Genomic DNA, 19,718 nt, shown 5'->3' with positions numbered 1-19,718 from the left:
CAAACGGGTTCCAAGGAAGACACAGCTCCACCCGCTCAACTTTTCCCCTCTCCCTTCACGGCTTGTCCACAAACACTCACACCCAGCTGAGGAACTGAAGACATTCATGTGTAATTGCCAATATTTACACTAATGAGGCAATGAGCTCATCTGCTCCCTCTTGGCAAGACCTGCATTAACTCTTGGTTTTGAAGGGCTGAATCTGTTCTTTACACTTCACTCAAGGCCAGCATTTGCTTTGTCATTTGACTACAACCACCCTGAGTCTCAGCTGTCACAGAGGTGGTCCCCACACTTCAAATGTGAGCTGAGGGCAAATTCCAGAAAAAAAAATACAAGGAACTTGTCGCACTTCCCACATTTCAAGATATGGACCAAAACACAACACCTTCTTCCTCTGTATTGTGGTGAACCTTGCATACAAATGAGTCCATGTCTCCCCTTCCAAGTTTGCACTGAAGGATGCAGGAAATAAAATACATCCTGCAACTGAAATCTACCTAAATTTGAATTAATAGAAGTCTTAAAAGTCAGTTAAGCACATGGTTTAAAGCCATGGTATGACATGATTACTGAAATCTCACTGTAATGAAATGCAATTTCTGAAACAGAAACAAGGTGAGGAACTTCCAACTTCAGCAACATAACTGTTCCAAGAAATTATAATCTCAAAGCTTTATTCAGTGAGCAGCTACATTATTCATGAAACATTAACTAAGAAATTTCAAGTTGCTCTCCTGGCAACCTAGAAAAGTCTGCAAGACAGTACAGAACTTATTACTATGAGGAATCTTTAAACAGTTAAGCAAGATAAATGAGTGGGGGGAGCCCATCACTTTCTAAAATTTACACTTGGCTGTGCTTACTTCCATATTTCCCCAGGCACAAAAGAACTTCTTTGCTTCTTCTATTCTCTATTTATAGGACTCAGCTGGATCACTTAAGTATTTCCCCTCTCTTGACAATTGTGAGCTTAGCTAATTTTATTAGAGCAAAATGTGAGGTAATCATAACACACAGCAATAGCTTATGGGCTGAAATACTCAAAGTGTACTACTTAATTCATGGAATTATGGAACATGTTAGGGTGGAAAAAATCCATCTCATTCCCATCCTCCTGCCATGAGCAGGGACACCTTCCACTATTCCAGGTTGCTCCAAACCCTGTCCAGCCTGGCCTTGGACACTTCCTGGGATGGGGCAGCCACAGCTGCTCTGGGCAACCTGTGCCAGGGTCTCACAAGAACAATTTCTTCTATATCTCACCTAATCGCCCCCTCTTTTGGATTGAAATCCCCAAGTTTTCAGTCTGAATTCCCATAGTTCTGTGGCATTGCCACAGGCAGCTCCAAGAGAAGCCTACACCACTTTGGCCACACTGCACAGAATGGACATAGAACAAAGTTCCACTTCAGGAGATAAGGATGTTCAAGTTCTCTATTCAGCTGATAATTTTAGGGAAACTGTTACAAACTTTGTACTTTCTAAACCACTAATTCTCTATAAATGTTGCTGAAATTCACCTAAACTCTAAAACTCACTGGTAGGAATAAGAAGTGCAAATATGAACATCATAATAAATACACTTCCCCTTGGAAGTCCAATAATGGTCACTTATCACATTCATAGAAAGATCCAGCAAAGAGCTCTTCAAGAAAAACATGGTTCTCTGCCAAAAAACTGACAGCAATTAACAGAAGTCAGCCAGCAATGCCAATGGAAAATAGATGTTAGGTCAAATTCAATATGGCAAGGGGGGAAAAGCTTCTTTTTCCTGCTCCTGCCTTCTTTCTCCATGGCAACAATTTTTAAATCAGCACAACCTCCTATGTATTGATTTCTGTCCATATTTTGAGACAGCATCTATATTTTGCACTTTCTGAGATAGAGCCTTTCACTGCTGGCCATGCAGTCACAGGCTTTCATCTCAGCTCCTAATGGCTGCATCCTCCTCCTCACTGCACCCTCAGCAACCCCATTGAGTCCATTTGCCCAGCACGAGGATGTCAGGACAGATTTCTGGAGGCAGCAGACTTGCCAGATGCAGGCAGGGCAAAGCAGCCCTCCCTTTTCTTCACTTGATTAACTTATTTTCCCTCAGGAAGTCCTTCCACAGTGATCTCTGCCCTTCTTATTGACTTCTTGCTCAGTTTACCCAGGAACTCTCCATGGCTCACCCACCAGAGACACCTCAGATGCACACATGGAAGTGCAACTCCTCCAAGTTACTGGGTAAATCTTTTTATCCTCCTTCACGCTGTCCCTTAACCCATTTCTGCAGAGCACCTACCAAAACACAGTGGAGCAGCAGGTGAGACCCTACAGCTTTTTGGGCTGATTGAGCTTACTCTGTTCACCTCCTCTCTCTGGGGGTTCTGCTGCCTTTCAGAGAGGCCAAGACAGCACAGTCCTGCTTTAAACAGTTCCTGCAAAGCACCCAGATGATGGGCAACATAATCAAGACCTTCTGGAAGTACACTCGTCCCTCCAGAAGTAATTGTATCATCATTCCTCCTATCACAGGGAATCTTCACCATTTTTTCTGAGCCTGCAAGATGCCTGGGATGCCAGACACTGGTACTGAAGAACACAGAGTTATTAACATTGGAAAAGATCTCCAAGACCATTAAGTCCAACCTCTGACCAAACAGCACCTTGTCAACTAGGTGCCACATCCAGTCTTTTCTTAAACATCTCCAGAGATGGTGACTCCACCACCTCCCTGGGCAGCCCCTTCCAATGCCTGACTGCCCTTTCAATGAGGAAATTCTTCCTGAAGCCTTCCTGACAGAGCCCAAGTTAAACAAAGGAACATCTCAGCACTGCTGCGTGAATTCTGTGATGAATTCTCTGGGTTATCATCATACTGCTTATGAAGGACAAAGCCCAGCTTGCATTTCTCTTTGGAAGCAGAAGAAAAACCAAACCAAAACCAAGAGATCTGATTAGGACATTTTTAGAAAAACCAGGGGAAACTTACTTAAAAGCACTGCAGTATCTGTGGATGCTGTTTCTCCACAGAAACAGAGAGGCTGTGCAGTCTGGAGAGCCACTGGCAGCACTGAATAATAGACAAGGTTAAGGATTTAGAACTGTGTGAGGGAGCTCAACAAAAAGAGCCCGGCCAGTTTTCGTTGAAATAAAACGTGGCTGCTGGAATTTCTAATCTTTATTGATATGCAGCTATGGAAGTGTACAATACCAGGTAACACCAGGAGGCCAGAATGGCTTATTAAGCAAAATTACCTAGCAAGCAATCTAAATCCTGGAAAGACCTCAAGGGGAAGTACCCACAAAGTGTTGCTAATCACAAAATGATAAGCAAATATACACCTAAAACTGTGCAAAATTTAAAGCTTTAAATCATAAAAACATCCAAAACTTAACATTTAAATTAAAATTCAACTACATGAGTTCCCTCAGACCTAGGAAAGGTTATATTATAGAAATCTTATATTATTCTTTATAAAATTCTTATTTATAAAAGTACAAAGTCAGGCTTACCAAGTGAGGTAAGCCAGGCATTCACATTTCCCTTCCTATTTACTTATGAATGACCTGAATATGAACTTGAAGGTATTTACAAGATTTTTGCAATTTGACAAATGAGATGCATTTGACTTCATTTAGCCACTATTTTTCTTCCTCACTCCAAGATATCAAATACTAAAGCATGCTTCCTTAACAACTACAATTCAAAACATAAACCTTTATTTCTTTAAAGTCCAGAAATTCACATTTTTAAACATTGTGCAACTATCCTTTGTAGGAAGCAGTCTGCAGAACTGCCAAATCTACATGGAACAAAGAGAAGAGATTGTATCAGAATGACATGCCTTCAAAAAGCTGAGTTTCTTTCCTGCCAGAGACAGAAATGACTAATGTGCATTGTAATTAGTGCAAAAAACAGTACTATCTTCACAGTTGCAGACTGGGAAAAACTACAGTTTGATGTTTACACTGCAGTAAATAAAGGAAATATTTCTGAGTTGGGTAATAAGCACATTTTTCCTCTCAAATGTTTAATGACAGTGAATCATTAAACACCCATGAGGTGAAGTGTTCCCCATTTTGCTACTACGAAGATTAGAATTGCAGAATTCCCTAGTGATTGATGAATTAATAAAACCCAAACAAAGTTATTTTAACTTTAGAGTCCACAGGAATTGCATAATTCTGTTTTTCCCACTGTTCTACAGCAAGTGAGAAGATGCAAACCTTGCCAAAGCTTGATAAATCAATGAAAAAAAAGGGAGGAAATGGTTTGCCTGCAACACCCAGGGCTTGGATGCAAAAAGCCACATCTCAAAAAGCAAATATTTTTGAAGCAGAAAAACTAGGGACTACTGTCTCTTCATGTAAGAGGCATTTCCACACACCACTCCTCCACCATTTATTATCAATACTTCTGTCCTTTCCAGACATCTTGTCTCCACTTACATTCCATTTTCAGTTTGCCCTCAGCTGGCAAGCACAAGATGAATCCCAACTCTGAAAAACCACTGGAAGAATTTTTTCCCAACTATCAGACCACTGTATTTCTTCAGAAACACTTTCAAAGTATTCAACTTGAAATGCATTTCAAATGCTATTTCAAATGCAAAGAAACCATTCAGATGTGGATATAAGATCCAAGTTTTATGTAAGGACAGATTTACACAGGACTGTAAAGCAAAGGAAAAGAAGCCTTACATGAGAAATCTAGAAACCACACATAATAAAAATGTAACCAAGTGAGGAAGAGGAAAGAAATGAATGTACATGCCATGGTATCTTCAATTTCAGGTCTGCCGCCCCACCAGTCTGAACAAGTGCAACACAGACAGCAAGGAAACAAGAGGCACTTTGTGCAGTGTGAGGCTCTGGAGTGGGGAAGAGACATGAGAGATGAAAAGTATCTCTTGTAATGCCAAGAATGCAGCCAAACTCAAGGACCCCAGCAATACCACTGTCAAAGAAAACTTTTTTCCTGTAGTGACTCAGTGCCCAGTCAGCAGGAGAAAGGTGTGCATCCAGCAAAGCTGAGACAGGCAGGAGAAGCAATGAGAAAGGTGTGCATCCAGCAAAGCTGAGGCAGGCAGGAGAAGCAATGAGAACCCTTGAGAGTATTCCTCACCTCAGCCAGAACCCACCAGCACGTCAGAGCAAAAATCTCCCTGAGCCAGAGATGCTCTCAGAGAGCACCCAGGAACTTCTCCCACCTATTAATGCCTATCAGTAGATACCAATCAAAGGTGAAGGGCAGAAAATCAGGAGCTGAATGAATGGAGTATTCTCTGATTCATGTCCTGGGGCACTTGGCTGAAAAAGGAATTGCACTCTGCTTCCATGGTTCTGGAAGGGAGCACACAGGATTTTTAGCCCAGCCTACCTCAGGTAGGTCAAAGACATCTAAATCTTGACAAACACAGGCCACAAAACAGCTGGAGGATACAAACTGTCAGTGCTAAAAAACTAACAAAGTCTGGTTTTGTTGCTTATCAAACATCCCAGAAAATGGAATATTCTGGGGATATTCCTGGAATGCAGGAAAACATGAAGTAGCATTCTGTGAGTGAAAGCTTCTGAGGTGAGCCTTAAAACAACATTTTTGTCAACTGTATTTAAGACCTTGTGTGAGTTAATTCAATTTAAAGTGTCATTAGACCTACTCTGAACTTCAAAGAAAAAGTTACATCTACTTTTGTCCACTTGTCATATTTAAAGTTTAAGTATTGAAAGAAATATTTCCCAAAGTTAACTCCTCTGATTTGATGACTTGTGCTGCCAGAGTGAGCAAGTTCTGTTCCTTTTCTTCATTATTTTATTTATTGATTAACACTGAATAAAAGTGGACTGATTTTTTTTCTTAAAAGTACAAAAATCTATTATTACTCCATGATTTCAGCTGGGGAAAAAAGTTTTATTAAAACACATACTACAAGCTGACCCTGCCTTGTGCCCCAAAGCAGACAGCAAAATAAAGTCATGTAACAACAACAAATTACATTAGTGATGCTTAAGGCAAAAAAACCAAACTGGTTTATTCAAAACAAGCAAAGGTAAATAAGTCACTCTCCCCGTGTGAGGATGGGCAGGCACCATCCTGATGAATTTCCAGCAGGCAAATACCTTCTGCTCTCATACAATAAAATCATTCAGAGACAGTAACTCACACGACTTGTTTCAAAGTGACAAATAAAGGAGCGACGCTGCAGTCACCTGGCAGCCAGCCACAAACTCGCTCCACTGAAAGGAATTTATTCAAAATAGAGTCAACACCAAATTCTTAAATTTTTCAACTTGGCAGAGGTAAACCTGGCTCAACACCACTACATTCCAAGCTTCCTGGAGCTCCAGGTTAACATACATATGTGTGTGTATGTGTCCTGGCTAAGTGTCACCTGAGAAAAATAAGAGACCAGTGTCTGTCTAAATTCTGTGCGCTGGTTGAGCCAGCAGGACTGTCCCCACAGCAGGTACCACCCCCCACACAAACCATCACACCCCTTTAGCAAGAAGCTGTTGTTGGCTGAAGGCAGCAATTAATGCTCTGGAAATGTTTGCTTTAGAAACAATCCACTGATGTGCATTAAAGAGACACGTAACATGCCTAGAATGTAGGGCTGAAAGTGCTTTAATGAACAACCCAAACCACCTCTCAAATGAGGCAACTTAAGACAAGTCTGAAGCCAGACTCTAGCCAGCACAGCATTGTGGGTGCTGTACAGATGGACAGATGCATCCACACATCTGTAGCACCCTTCAGCAAAGATACTCTTCACTATACATACAGTGCTGTTTCTATATGCGCATTGATTTTCTACTAATTCTACCCTGTATTAAGGAGAATGAAAGTATCCACCCAATGCTGCTTTGCTTCAGCTTCTCCTGTAGTAAGATAAAGCTGTTGTACCTTTATCCTTATCTGTACCTCTGATACACACAGCATGGGACAAGCTGTCATTGCAGCAAATGAATAAGGCATTTGAATTTATTTCATTCTATTGGTCCCTCAGCTACTTCAGTTATCAACAAAATACTGCTATAAATACTGCATTTGCAATAGAAGGAGTGGTAAAATGGCATATACACACAGAAATGAAAAAGGTGGTGTGACTGCTATGAAAGTCTATCACTGAGAAGCTGATGTGGGCACAAAAGGCAAATCAGCTTTAAACAAGGCCTGTAAATGGTGACAAGCCAGAGAAGAAGCTGCATTCTCAGTTTTTCTCACTTGCTTCACCAGCCTCATCTACATCATAAAACAGGGGACTCAAAAAACCTCAAACCAATATGACAAGTAAACCAATGCATAATCTGAAAGTGTGTATTTTAGTCTAAGTTCTGATATTTTTCCTGTATCAAGGATTCATCATGTTGTCAGGAAAAACACCACCTGCTACTGTTTACTTTTCCTGACAACTCTTTTTGATTTTTGCTGATGTCTGAGTGGCCAAGCTGGGGACAACTCCTTACAGTGAATCACAGAATCATTAAGGCTGGAAAGATCTCCAGTATCACAGAATCCAATCTTTGACCAAACACCATCTTGTCACCCAAACCAAAGAAGAAACATCAGTGGTTTCTTGAACACCTCCAAGGATGGTGACTTCTCCTCCCTGGGCAGCCCATTCCAATCCTTAACCAGCCTTTCAGTAAGAAATTGTTTTTTAAGTGAAGATCTGCTGCCCAGTATCATTGGACAATCAGAGGAGCCAAGGACAAAAGCCTCCCCTCATTTCACACTCCCCAATGACAGGTTAGCTGTGGGCCTCCCTCTCATACAGCAGGAAGGTGCATATCCATGGAGATCACACCACCACAGGAGAGAGAAACTCAGCAAGTCTGCCCAGAACACATCTGGTTAGAGAAAACATGGCACAGAGCAGGGGAACTGGGATCTCACTCAGATCTTACTCAGATTACTCATCTCAGGAAAAAAGGGGGAGTGATGAACTTATGAAGGTGCTCCATCCCTGGAAGTGTTCAGGGCCAGGTTGGACAGGGCTCTGAGCAGCCTGGTCTGGTGGAAGGTGTCCCTGCTCAAAGAAGGAGGTGGAAGGAGATGATTTTTAAGGTTCCTTCCAACCCAGGCCATTCTGTGACTCTAAGTTTTTGAGGTTTCAGAATGCTTTATGTGCAAGTACTTTCAGAAGAGAAAGAGAAAAGTACCTCCTCTTTCTTGGAGGGTTTTGCTGCTAACTTCTTACCTGCAGATAAAGACAGAGATGTCTGCTTATGCACAGTCTGCTACTCCAGACATCAGTGTTCACTCTGCTGATGAGGGCAGTTCCTAGAAGGAAAAAAAGAAATATTGTTATACATTAGTGAAACAAACTTCTTGAGGATGAAGTTCTACTCCCCCTCCTTCCCTAATGTTTTGGAAAAACACCATGTTCACCTGGCACCTATAGATCTACACCAGCCTGGTACATACAAGCAGTATTTTATTTTTGAAAAGTTAGTTCAAAAGAAACTTGGAATACTGCTCTTTATTTGCTGCTTCTTATACCTGGTGTGACATGTTCCTGCTATAAATAACTCAGTGTGGCAAACAACATTTCAACAGCTTTCCAGAACATTAGGAAAAAAAAAAAACAAAAAAAAAAACCCTAAGCACTGTATTAGGTAGTCACGAGCATCTACCACTGGTAAATTGTAAATATAGGAGATTGTGAAATAATCTTCTTTCCCAATTTTCTTTTTAAGGAAAATAATCCTCAGACTGGAGCGCTTCCAGTGTATAACCCAAGTGCTCTGGAGCTGCACACCCTGACTCCCTCACAGCAGTGAATCACGAGCAATGCATGCACAAACAGCCAAACAAACTGGGCAAAAGGTAACAAATCCCAAACTGCTGAATAAGACTAATAATCAGCTTGGAAGGGATGCTTACTACAACAATGTTTAACAGCATCATTGTGACAGACATTGCCTAATATTACGGCACAGCCAAGGAGAACATGTGAGACGTGGTTATTTTTAAGCCTTCACAACCAAAGATTTTCTGAGTTATATTTTAAAGGAACATATCTATTATGTGTAACTCTACATGGGAACTTCATAGAGTGCAGCAGGGAAAAACAGCCCCAAACCAGAAAAACTTTCCACTAGTATTTCAGCATCTCACCTACCACCATTGTCAGACACTGAATTTTCTCTAGACAAAATGTTTGTCTCCTAATATCTGTCTGATGGAAAGATGTAATAAGTACCAACTCCAGCATAAGAACATGATACAAGTTCAGAAAACAACAAAAACCTCTTAAAGATCTGGAAAGAAGGGAGGTCTGTAAAACACTAAACCATGCACACCATGCATCAAAGTCCTACAGAAGTAATTGCATCTCTCATTATAGCCCAAAACTCCACAAGAGGACATTCAGGAGCTCCAAAAGTCTCAGGCACATATAATTTTCACCATGACTGACCCAATATGCAGCTTTCATTCACAAACTAATATTAATTAAATTTCTGGGTTGCCACAGTATGTTTTTGTGATGTTTTGTGCTTTCCACTCTGCAGATCCACTAACATTTACTAACAGTTCACATGAGCCTTTTACTCCAGCTCTAAAATGAGCAGAATAATTTTTGCTGAGTTTATGTCTCTCAGCTGAGAAGCTGCAATTTAACAGAAGGAAGATATGCTTATTAAATCTCCTTAATGCATTTGACTGCAGTTCCATTAGAGAACATTCCTTTAAGTTCTCTACTCAGGTTATTCACCACATAGTCAAACAGTCATAGAAAATGCAGAACATTCATCTAACCCAACACATCAGGTCAAATCACCAGCACTCGAGCCCCAGTTACTTACCAACCCCCACTTACACACGTTAGATTAGGAAAATAAATCTGGTTTTAGGATACAGATGGTGAATTAATTAGTTAATCCAGAGGGACAGATGTTTGAATTTTGCTGAGGGAGGGAGAGATAGAGAAGAGAGAAATAATCACCTCACCCTAAACTATGAAAACTCAGCTTTGAGATGCTAAAAGTTGTCTTCACCTACTGCAAACTGATCAACTGCCAATAAACAAATAGTAAACATTTCAATTACCCCTGTTTGTTAATTACCCCAGGACACTTAACACAGAGAAGAAGAGTGGATTCTGCGCCTGAGAGTGGAGTGGCCATAATGCTGATCCAGCAGCAGGGACTGACACTTCCACTCCAACAGAGCCACATTATCTGCAGCTCTATTGAAGCCCTAAAGCTCCTCTCAGACCACTCTGCAAACTGAGTGGGAAGGACTAAGGATAAGAGCCACATTCTGTCCTTAGGGACCCCTATTAAATCAGATTCCCAACATCAGCCACTTCCTCTTTGTTTTCCTCAAGCCATATGGCTTCCTGACAAAATCTGTACAAACAATAAATCCATTAATCAAGCTAGTGCTGGAGGAAAAGGCTTTCCCCCCCCTCTTCCCTTCATCAATCCAGACATTTTCATGGAGATGCTTTATGTATTTTATTTTATGAAAGTCCCAAGGAAAATACTCAAGTGGTCTTTGTTCTCACTCAGCAGCCCCAGTTCCAGTTCATGCTTGTGGAAGGAGATCCTCACATAAAATGCAAAGAGATACAGGCAGAGAGAGAAGTCAGACAAACCAACAAGAAAGGAGTACAGCTTAGTTGAATCTTAGCAGGGATACAGCATAAATTGCTACCTAGGTTTGCTGGCATACGGTCTCAAAAAAGCAAAAATTACAAAGAAAACATAATTAACTGAAGTGGGTAAAATAAGAGAGGCATTAAAAGTCTATTCCCACAAGGCTCTGAGGAGATGCACACATGCAAATGCCACAAGTAGCTCAAAGGAAGAGCTTCTCTTAAAGAGATGCCACAGAAAAAGGAATTCCCCACATGCAGGGAACTCAGCAGCAGGGAGGAAACAGAGCAACAAGATTCCTGCCTCATGTAGGTGGGAGGGAAACTCCCTTTCCAGCAGGTGGAAAGATCTCCCACTCCTTTGAAAGAAGGAAGAACACTAAACCCAAACCTAACCAGGCTCATTCTTTCAGCAAACTAAACATGCACTTGAGAGACTGCTGGAAATGCAAACTTCCTGTTTTGATGATCTGTTCCATGCAGGCTTTTCCCAAAACTTCTTTTACTGAACTTTTATTAGTCAATAGTCTTCAGTGCAGGAGGATTGGGAAGAACAAGAAGTTACTCTACAACTCAGGTGGTCTTTTGCAGTCACACATTTCTAAAGGAACTGTGACCCTTCCCCTCACATGGAAAGAAAACAAGATTGGCATGGCAACAAATCTTTTTACCTTAAATCATGTTTTATTTTCTTCACAGCTTGGTCTACAGCTTACTGGATGACCAAAACTGTTCCACAACTCATGTGAGCAAAAACAACCCTCTGTTGAAATGAAGTTCAGGAAACACAAAGCAGTTTATGACATTGACAAAGACCTTACACAGAAAGAGCATTTAAAAAGGTGTGAAGTTCACTTTTCAAAAGTTGGAGTGGGGCTGGTTGTTTGGTTTGGGTTTTTTTTTTTTTTTGGGGGGGGGGGGGAGAGAGTGGTGTTGGCAATTTTTTTTAAATACAGGAAAGCAGTATTCTTGATTAAAGGCAGGAAATCTTTGAAATTACATCCCTTTCTGTCTTTGTTGAATTAAGTAACAATTAGCCACAAAGAAAAAAAAAGAGCTTAGAAAGTTTGAATCATTATCTCCAAGGAGACACATCTGTAATGTTAACAAGGTCAGAACATTTCAGTCAGTTCTTCTGGATAATAGGAGATACAAGATGTTAGCTTCTGTTCCTATCAAGGGAATGACAAACTCTGCAGATATCACTTGGAGCCTACACCACTATGAATTATTAGCCTTGAGGCCACAGCCTAGAAAGATACAACATCATATCCAAAGCACAGACGGATTTGTGGATGCCTTGAGGTAGTGATGAAAGGTGTGTTTGTTTTGGACAGGGTGGTAAGGAGGATCAGGTGCTGCCAGCTGGGGAGGCCTTTAACCACATCTGGGGCAGATGGTCCCAATTATCTTCTCATCACTGCTAATCAGAAGTCATCCTTCAGCAGTTATATAATAACCTATGTAAAAATAAACCTGGGATTGGTGTTTGGCTTCTAGCAAAGGGAGAGCGTGCCTGTCACAAGTCAGTCAGTGCAGGCAGCATCCTGTCTTGGATCTCATTTACAAGCCTGGGGTATGAAGCTCTGCAGGTGCAAGACAGTGTCTTCACATCAGCTCTGGAAACAGAATACAGGTAATGCTGACAAGAAAACTCAGGGGCACACCAGTGGGGAGGGAAAGGCAGTTCTCCCTCCTGCCCGCTCACTCTTCTGCCCTTTCTGACCATATTGATAAACAGCGTGTGCTCCCAAATTAACAGGATCTTAGCACACTGCCCTGGCTACTGCTCTTACCTACAGGGACAAAACTGATCCAAACTGAAAGCAAGATATATTATTTGGAGAATATAAAGAGCATCAAGCCCTTCATGTCTGCACTGACTGAAGCCACTTGTTCATGTCCTCACTTGACTGTCAAAGGTGGCCAGTCATAATAAGATCCAAAAAATTTATTGCCTCTCTTCCTGAGCAACATAACACCTCAAATAGAATTGAGAAAGGATTTGTCTGGCCCAGACTTTACTGGACCATTAAGTCCCATACCCTGTATGGGTTAGCAGGAGCAACACCATTTACATCCCAGAAAAGAAGGTGCTTCTTTGTTACTGCTATTTAGCTCTTCTCAGGAAGAGAAAAAAAACTGTTTATCTTCAAATTCAGCTCTGAGCTACTCCTTATGTGCCCACAACACTGCATCCTAGTTCTTTAAGCTCTACTGTGATGTTGAAAAGCAAGGGCTACAAAAAACCATGTTAACACGTAAATCAAGAAGAGTGAAATTAAAATTATAAAGCAGCTTGATGTAAAAGAAAAATCTTGACTGAGATCTCCAGAGTTCTGCCTGTCATTTGTCTCCTTGCAAGTATGTGAAGGGCATCTGCTTTCCAGGAACAAGAGATTTGAACTCATTTAATATATTTCTGAGCCTTTAGATTTACAGTTGTTGAGAAAAGAGAAGAAGAAAAACACTTGAAGTGATTTATTTTCTTTTAAACAACACAGCCAAGAGAGCCCTGGCACGTGAGCTCAGAGGACATCAGAGCAGAATACCCACACAGTATTCTGCTCTGAGGTAGAGCACATTGCTTTCGCTTCCTTCAAATGAACAATTCATTTTGCAACCCCTGTGATTAAAGCCCATGGAACCATTACTCCAGGATGAAAAGGGGGGGCTGATAGAGCAGAGAACCATCAGAGCTCACCCACAGACTCACCTGCACGTCCCACTCTACTCCCTCATCCTCGCCGCTGCGCCTGGAAAACACCGAGGGAATTGCACAGAAACCAGGAGCTTCTCTTCTTGTCAACAACACCACTTTGTTTGTTCCAACACAGGAGGCGCTGAGATGTCACACTCACTGACAGGGGGAATGCTTTCCTCTGCTCTCTTCAGCTGCCCTGGAAGCAGGATGCTTCCACCAAGCTGCTGATGAGAGGATTCCCTCCCAAAACACTGCCCTGGCCACACCACTGTGGTTCCACACAGTCAGGCTTACTTCACAAGGTAATTATTCAACAGAACAACAGAGAAAGTCATGGCAATAATTTGCTTTGTTCTTGAAAACTTCTTCTTCACTCACAGTCAAACCCAAGCCTGCCCTTTGATTTAAAGAGAGCAGCTCCCTCACTTTACATTCCTGCCTTACCTGCACAACTTCACGCTTGACTACTAATTCTTCAAACACAGCAAACTCTTGCCATACCTACCTATGACTAAGTATTTTGCACTGGTTCTCAGAAAAGCATGTAAGAGAAAGTGTATTTAAAGAAAAGGAGCAAGAGACTGAGTAATAGAGTCAAGCAGCATCTAGCAGAAATCAGGATTAGGCCTGGGTATTCACCTACCCACTGACCTGTTTGGGTTGGAGGTTAGCTCTTGCTATTAATCCTAGTGGTCAGAACTACAGGAAGGCATTTTAAAGGAACGATTCAAGTTCAAACATGTACTTCATTATCATGCACATCTCTGAAAAAGTACAGTTGGGCAAGTCATCCAGGTATTTAGGCAACATAGAAGGAGTAGCACACAAAAATAGAAGTACATTGACGTGGCATTGGTTTTCATTTCTTTCCTTGAGGATATTTCACAGTAACTAAAAAAAAATAAAGGAATAGATTTTGATTTATTTCCATTTGTGTAGTTAAAACCATGTAGAACTAATGAAAAACAAACCCAAATTTCCCTTTCCAGAGGAGCTGCGGCTGCCCTATCCCTGGAAGTATCCAAGGCCAGGCTGGATGGGGCTCAGAAACCTGGGATAGTGGAAGGTGCCCCTGCCCATGGCAGCGGGATTGGAACAGGATGGGCTTTAAAGTCCCTTCCAACCCAAGCTATTGAAAGAGTTTATGATTCCTTTACCACTGAGCAGGTGTCCCTGCCAGCAGAATGGCTGCACTGGTGCAAAGCAGTGGCTCACCATGCAGTCTGTATCTGCAGCACAGCCAGAACACAACAGCCCCTCCAGTCTGCTCACAGTCTATACCACAGTTCTTGAGTAAACAATGCTCCACTTTCCAGGCACTGCCAGACAGTTCCCATTTCCACATCATATCAATTTATAGGCAATTCTTGAGAGCCTGCTCTATTTTTGAAAATAATGAAAGACTGCTGCTATCTTTGCAGGTACAAGCCCTGTTCTGCTTCTCTGGGTTGTTTACACATCATCCCTCCGTGTGATGATTTAGCCTGGTTTTGTATGAGCACCAAGGTAGGTTAGTTTGCAGAGCCCACATCAGGAGCATAAAATAATTAAGATATCAGGATTAAACAGTCACTGTTTGTAAATTCAAACTGGTTCCATTTAGGATTAACCCAAGCCAGCAAAAACATCCAGTGTCAAGTCAGTTTCGTCTGTAACATCAGCAGAACATTCAACATCACTCTGCATTTCCAAACAACCCTTTCAATATGAGACAGCTCTCACTCAAACCAGTGATTTTCCAGAAGGTCTGAAGGTTAACTTCAATTACCCTTTTCTTGGCAAGGAGTCACAAGCCACTGCTAATAATCCCAATTCCAGACTTCTTAGAATTGCACAGGACAAAGCAAAGCATTTAAGCCAGTGCTCTCAGCAGCAGCAAAACCTGGCAGGTGACAGAGAAATCCAGCCCCCCTGTTCCAAAGGCCTGCAGTGCTCTCTTTTGTGACTGCCACCTTGCAGGCAGTGCACTGCTGCAGCCTCCCATCTGATTCCACAGACTCATCTTTTCCCTGTTTCCAAAGCACACAGCTCCACTGACACTTGAAAGCAGAATTCTGCACTGTACCGTTCTCCCTGCCTGCTCCATTTCTGTCTGGCCCATGTGGCACCCCTCAGTTCTGAGTGAACTGGGTCAGCAATCAAATCCATATTTGTAAGAGCCAGAAGCTCACAAAGAGTCCAGCAATATGCATGAGCCAATGAAACTGCACTGCTGAGAGGATAAAAGGAGCCTGTGAATTCCTCCCTGGCCATGCCAGTGCTCATCCACAAGGAAAGGACATCACCAAGAGAAACAATTTTCACTCGTGAGAGCCATCAAAAGCCCACCTCTTGGTTCTGCTTTTGCACACACTCAAGGGCCAAAGAGATATATCATCATCAATACATTAAGAGATCTTTATTTGAGATGATGTCTTGAAAACAACTTCATTAATGTATGTGAAATATGGAAAAAGGACAACAACATGTAGTTTTCTTGTTTATGTTGAAACACCCTCAAAGTAACTCAATTTCAGTATAAGAATAATGCAGTAAGTTTGTTAAGCAGTAATTTCTTTCAGGTAACTTGTGTCTGAAAACAGCTTCCCTCTAATGAACTTCAAATGTCTTTAAGTGAAAGCACACAGTGGCTAATAAGAGGTAAAATACTGAAGTGTGCAGCTGTTACATGTTTCATGGCTCAGATGGCACCTGCAGAGAGCAAAGCCCGGCCTGAAAGCTTGCAGATTTCCAGCTTGCTCCAAAAGCATTTGTCCTTGGGGAAGAGGAGTACCCTCCATCAGTCCTTCATCCAATGTCCCTGTCCTGTGCACTGTGTTCCTCTCCCAGAGTGGGTGAGGATATATTATCAGGATTATAACACCCCATTTCTTAGTAACCAACCAAAGAAATACACATCTTACAGCAGCTACTGATATTATATAACCACAGATTTCTTTTCATGTGGAGCTTTAATCTCTCACTTCATTATGTAGTCAAATGACAAACTTCCTTCTTCTTTCCTTGCAATTACCCATGAGTCAATGGAAGACAAACATGGAGCTGATTTTTGCTGGATTTACCACATTCTGTCCAAGGAAATTTAATCAACCCTCTGTGCAACAAATTCCAGGTACACTTGGACCTTGCACAGGTGCAAGTGTAAGGCAAGTGTGAGAGAGACAAAAGTTAATTTCTCTATTGCAACCCACTGACTCCTTCCCAAACAGCAGGAAGTAAAGCCACAGCATTTTCTCTCTTGAGACTTAGGAGAAACCCTGCAGAAAGTGATCAAGGCACAGCAGTGTCAGAACTAATTACAATCTCTAGCTGGACACTTACTGGTTGTTAATTAGCACCTGGGAGAGACAAGGGCCAACTCATCAGCTACCAGGAAATGCAATTGATGCCATTAAAGTCTTTGAAATTTATTTTTTTATTTAATAGTATAAAGGTATGTAACAAGTTCTTGCTTCATGTACTACACAACTTAATCTTTGTCATTGGCAACACAACTCAACACTTCCAAGATCACTAATAATCAAGAAGAAAGCAACACTTCACTGTCCAGTTCTACCATTCAGCTTATGGCAAAGACTGGTGCTGTCACTGTTAAATCCACCTCCTCCTCACATTTCAAACCAATGGAGATGCTAAATGTAAATAATTAATTTTAACGTAAACATTAAAACTAAGTTTTCTTATACAAACATGATCCCTAACAGTCAGTACTTGAATTCTCTGAAAAAGGTGTATTTTTGAGGGTGACATGCAAAGCATGGAATGGGAGACAAGGAAAAGCTACTGTAATAGATGACTGCTCAAACCTACTAGCTCAAATAAAAAAAGGAAAGAAACCACAAAAAGGTTTTTAACAACAAAGAAGATAACAGGCTGGTTTAAAAGTACCTTGTATAGAAAAGTGAAAATAAATGTATAAAGCTTAGTAGCATCCCTACCTGTGGCAGGGGGTTTAGACCAAGATGATCTTTAAACTCTCTTCCAACCTAAACCAGTCTATGATTCTAGATAACCAGACTCTCCAAGCACTGAAACAGTGAAATGAGAGAAAAATCTTCATATACACAAAGCTTTCTCTTCACAAGATCTTCAAAGCAGGGAATCCTTTCTTTTTTAAATTTTCCTGACTAATAAAGTCCTCACATTAAGTCCAGAGTCAGACCAAGGCAGAAGTCAACACTTTTATTCAAAGACCCTTCCTTACAGTTTAACAGCCAGTTACTGACTTACTTTTTTGTTTTCTTGGTTTTGGTATGGGACTGTCAGACTCCTTACCTAAAATTGAATGTTCAACATAAGCCAGACAAAATGGAAAGATTTCTTCAGAGTTCAAAAGCAGGACTGAGATCCTGCTGCCATTAGCAAAAAAAAAAACAGGAAAACAATCAAGACAGAGAAAAGCAGCAATAAAGCCCATTGTGCCTGTTCCTGTTTTCAGACTTCTGTGGACCTGTCTCTCTCCTGATTTAGAGCAGTGGCCAGCAAAGCCCCCAAATTCCCTTTGAAAAGGTCCCAGGCACTCTGAATGTGGGAGGTCCAACTGCAGTTCAAAGCCAGAGAGCTGCAAGCACATGAGACCAGCATGTTGTAAAGATCTACTGATGCCTTTCAGAGTCCTGCCCAGTCAAGGCAGACCTGAAGCCAAGTGCCCAAAAAATAGGCTGTCCTGGTCTGCTGATACACAACACTAAGTCTGGCTCTTTTGATGACTTTGCCATTCTTTCTATGTGTTTCATCAAAGCTCTTCTTTCAATCACATCTAGAAACAATTTCATAAGTTCTCCTCCTCCCCCAAACACAATTGTTTGCAATACTGCAAACATTTTGTTTCAAGGCATTACAAATCTAATTCCCAGAAGCACAGAATGGCCTGGAATAGAAAGAACCCTAAAGATCATCCTGTGCCAGGACCCTGCCATGGGCAGGGACACCTTTCACTAGCCCAGCTTGCTCAGAGCCCCATCCAGCCTGGTCTTGGACACTGCCAGGGACCCAGGGACAGCCACAGCTTCTCTGGGCACCCTGTGCCAGGGCCTCAGCACCCTCACCCTCCTCAAATCCAATCTAAACCTGCTCTCTGTCAGTGTGAAGCCATTCCCCCTTGTCCTGTCACTCCAGGCCCTTGTCCAGAGTCTCTCTCCATCTTTCCTGTGGGCTCCCTTCAGGCACTGCAAGGCCACAGTGAGGTCACCCCAAAGCCTTCTCTTCTCCAGGCTGCACAATCCCAATTCCCTCAGCCTTTCCTCCCAGCAGAGCTGCTCCAGCCCTCTGATCCCCTTGGTGCCTCTCCTCTGCACTCTCTCCAGCAGCTCCCTGTCGTTCCTGTGCTGGGATTTGGAGATGATTTTAGTTAACACTGACTCAGATCCCATCCAAATTACACCAATTCTGATGAGCTCTCACACTTTCAATTTCCAGAATTTCAATGAAAACCAAGAAACAGCTAATTAAAGCCTTAGTTAGGTTAGCTTCTTCCCTGGGGGCAAATGGAATCCACCTACACACAAAACTTAGAAAACAGTCAATAGCAAAGTGTAAATATTGCCTGAAACTAGCACAATCAATGAAACAGCTTTTGAAACTGCAAATGTAACAAAAAGGCTGAACAGAATGTTTTAACCTTCTTTGAAAATGACAAAGACTAACAATGTTAAAAGGCTTTTGGAGGCTAAGAGATGCACAGCTTTTTTCTAGAAAAAGTCTAATGCCAACTAATTTAAAAATACTCTCTTGCTACTACATCCAAACAGCAGGCAGATACACAATAACACCAGAGAGCTCAGACACAGAAACAACCAAACTGCGAGCACAAGGCTTGCACAGTGACCAAACTCCATGACAAACCCACAGGACAGCACTACCTCCCTCAAAATCATTTCAGGAAAACATCTGGTTTTCTCCTTTATGTTTCATACCACTTAGTGAAAGGCTCAGAAGATACCAAGTGATGAAACCACCTGAACAAAAAGCTCAGATCTTGGGAGTACTTATCCCATGACAAGATAGCTGGGAGCTGAAACAAGAAAAATCTTCACTAAGTCTTCTGTATTTACTCAAGACACATACAGACCAGGAATTTGCTTGGCTCGTTCATCCCTTTGCTAATTCCTACAAGGACACAAGACAATTCCACCTCCAAAGAAACCAGCACAAACCAGTAATTACCTCAACATGCCTCAATGATGCCCTTAAGCAGGCAAATATTTCCACATGAAAATGCAATAAAGGCATCTAAAATTCCACTGGGCAGAAACAAATATCACCAGAAGGTCTGCATTTGTATTCCTTCTGTGGTGTGCTTTCTTGTTGCACCATCAAGTGCAATCTGCACAGCTTACTCTTCAAGTTAATGCTTTGTGGAACAAAACACAAAGAACACTCAGTTATTAATAATAATCCTTAAGTATTATGCTAAGAAC

General features: G+C 41.7%; 1 protein-coding gene across 3 annotated transcripts in view; it reads right to left on the bottom strand.

Annotated features, from left to right (window-relative positions):
• Positions 1-19,718, bottom strand: part of RASSF8 (Ras association domain family member 8) — a 73,180-nt gene that overhangs the window by 28,666 nt on the left and 24,796 nt on the right. For all 3 annotated transcript variants that reach the window (XM_074539161.1, XM_074539160.1, XM_074539162.1), the window contains one exon: positions 8,193-8,275. The gene's annotated coding sequence lies outside the window, so the exon portion shown is untranslated. The remainder of the gene's footprint in view (positions 1-8,192; positions 8,276-19,718) is intronic.

This window comes from Zonotrichia albicollis, chromosome 4, assembly GCF_047830755.1.
Source record: "Zonotrichia albicollis isolate bZonAlb1 chromosome 4, bZonAlb1.hap1, whole genome shotgun sequence".
Classification (NCBI taxonomy): Eukaryota; Metazoa; Chordata; class Aves; order Passeriformes; family Passerellidae; genus Zonotrichia; species Zonotrichia albicollis.
This window is presented reverse-complemented; position numbering and strand designations above follow the sequence as displayed.